The 2,728-nt window shown below is 49.0% G+C and overlaps 1 pseudogene; it reads left to right on the top strand.

The window, feature by feature from the left end:
• The first annotated feature begins 257 nt into the window (after positions 1 to 257).
• On the top strand, positions 258 to 1,726 carry LOC120872563 (annotated as a pseudogene).
• The last annotated feature ends 1,002 nt before the right edge of the window (positions 1,727 to 2,728 follow it).

Genomic DNA, 2,728 nt, shown 5'->3' with positions numbered 1-2,728 from the left:
ATTAAAAAATAAAGAGTTTTGTCTGGTTGAACCAAGTATAGGCCAGAGTATGGGTGCAGCGGCCTTGGCCCCAGAGCACGGGGGCAGGAGTGGGTGGCGGGGCAGGTTGGGCTGGGAGGAGCTGAGTGGGTCCGCGTGGGGCAAGAGGCCCGATTAGATCTGGAGCCCCGGTGGCAAAGCAGCTGTGTCCCTCACAATGAGAGGTCTGGGGACACCTCTCTCTCCTTTGTGTAGTTGATAGTTTGGGCAGTGGGGAAATGGCTTACAGTGTCAAAACCTTTCAGCAGGACCCTGCCAGGGGAATCAAAACCTCCATCTGGGGAATTTGTACCATCTCAAAGCTAGATGCTCGAATTCAACAAAAGAGAGAAGAGCAGTGTCCAAGAAAGGAAAGCAGTGTCCTGGCTCAGAGGAGAGCCCAGAGCACTGAGAGGAAGCAGGAGAGTGAACCACATGTTGTTAGGAGAATTTTTCAGTGCTGCACTTGGAATGGTGGAGTTTTCTGGTTCAATATTCTCTTGTTTCAGCACATGTTTATTCCTGTGCTTCAGTCAGTAGTGGCCCAGATTATTGGTGATTCCATCACTACACGGGGACGTCTGGTCATGGCTGGAGATTTTCCCCGGGTCAACTTTCAGAGCTCTCTCAGTGCACTCCCTCTTTGCACTCACCAAAGTCGTAAGCTCAATTTGGTTCCATGATATAGCTGACCTGGCATCCAAGGTATCAGGAAGGAAGCCTCCCACATTCCCTGCTGCTACTGCTGCTAAGTCGCTTCAGTCATGTCCGACTCTGTGCGACGCCATAGACGGTACCCCACCAGGCTCCCCCGTCCCTGGAATTCTCCAGGCAAGAATACTGGAGTGGGTTGCCATTTCCTTCTCCAATGCATGAAAGTGAAAAGTCAAAGTGAAGTCGCTCAGTCATCTCTGACTCTTAGCGACCTCACGGACTGCAGCCCACCAGGCTCCTCCGTCCATGGGATTTTCCAGGCAAGGGTACTGGAGTGGGGTGCCATTGCCTTCTCTGCCCACATTCCGTAGTGTAGCAAAATAATTGCTGACATGCTCTTCAGCCTTTCGCTGCAGGCTCTATTCTTCCTCCAGGGGATGTTTGTGAGTCTCTTTCCCATCTACCTGGTTAGTCTGGTTAGTCTTTTGCATATGTCTCTTTTCTACTCACTATTCACAGTCCATGGAATTCTCCAGGCCAGAATACTGGAGTGGGTAGCCTTTCCCTTCTCCAGGGGATCTTCCCAACGCGAGGATTGAACCCAGGTCTCCCGCTTTGCAGGAGGATTCTTTACCAGCTGAGCCACAAGGGAAGCCCAAGAATACTGGAGTGGGTAGCTTATCCCTTCTCCAGCAGATCTTCCTGACGCAGAAATTGAACTGGGGTTCAATTCCTGTGAATTCTGTACCAACTGAACTATCAGGGAAGCTCTACTCACTATACTGCTTCAATGGATGGTTCCATAAAGGAATTGAAATGCACCAGCCGTTGTCAAATACAGAAAGGAATTGGCCTTGCTTTGCATTTGGTTTGCCCCTGGCTTTCCTCACAGCAAGGCAGTCCTCCAACATTGTCAGCGGCTGCCTCTTCTCTTTCCTCTTCCCTTTATTCCTTATCAGCGCCAATGAAGCAAAGATCCCTGGCAAAGCATACTTTTTCCAATTGCACCTCTTCTCCTTAGTGATTTTCTTAAGCAGCAGACTCTTCCACAAGATGGGTGAACCTGCAGTAATTTCCACTTCTGCAGAATTTCTTCACCACACCCACACCCATCTCCTGCCCGAACTGAAGGCTGCTGCGGGGCCCCTGAGTCAATCACCTGCCCTCTGGAGGAGGTGGGAGGGATCGGAAGGACACCACGGCAGCTCTTGCCCTAGTTCACCTCCATCCCCTCCCAGGGAAGGCAGGGCCCACCATGCCAAATGCCCTAGACACATTCCCTTCTCTCTGAGCAATCCGGACTTTTGTCTCTGGTGCACATAAGGCAGAATCTTCCTGACAGCACTACAGACTTTAAACACTGGTGAGTCTGAAAGGACCTCAGGTTTTTCTGCAGCTCTTCTCTAACACTTGCCAGCCTCATGCCTGGACTGATTTGAATACTCTTTCTCCCTGTGCCATTTCCTCTTCCACTTACCCTTCCTGCCTCCCACCACCCTTGGATGAATGGATTTTTGTGATTCTGGCTGCTGTATTTTGTAGATCTGTTATTTTTGTTTTTCTGTGATGCACATATATTGGCTGTGGGACGGACAGGAGGCTCTGCTGCTCCTGGTCATTCCCTTTTTAGCCATCACTGTCTTGTTTCTTTAACTCAAGTTAGATTTTGGTCTCTTGCTCCACTGCAAAAAAAAAAAAAAAAGGAGAAACAAGCCTGAAGGGATGGGACAGGGAGAAAGACTGCACAGCCACATCTGCTGGGTTTTGAGGAGTGATTTTCTTTCTTCCCCTTGAAGGAGAAAAGCTTTTTTCACTGGTACATTTAAAGCTCCCTTGACGATAGGGAGGTACCAATTTTGGACAAGTACCACTGCAACATGGAATGCTCAGAGAACCTGACTGTTGGCCACTACTAGGTCTGACTGGTATTTCAAAGGAATATTGGGTGCTGCAAATAGGAACTGAACGGGTAAACTTATTAAACCCATTAAACCTGAAAAAAAAAAAAAGTACAGCCCCAAAGTGTCAATCCATGACAGACTGGAGAAGATAGCAA

This window comes from Oryx dammah, unplaced genomic scaffold (genome assembly GCF_014754425.2).
Source record: "Oryx dammah isolate SB20612 unplaced genomic scaffold, SCBI_Odam_1.1 HiC_scaffold_13, whole genome shotgun sequence".
Classification (NCBI taxonomy): Eukaryota; Metazoa; Chordata; class Mammalia; order Artiodactyla; family Bovidae; genus Oryx; species Oryx dammah.
This window is presented reverse-complemented; position numbering and strand designations above follow the sequence as displayed.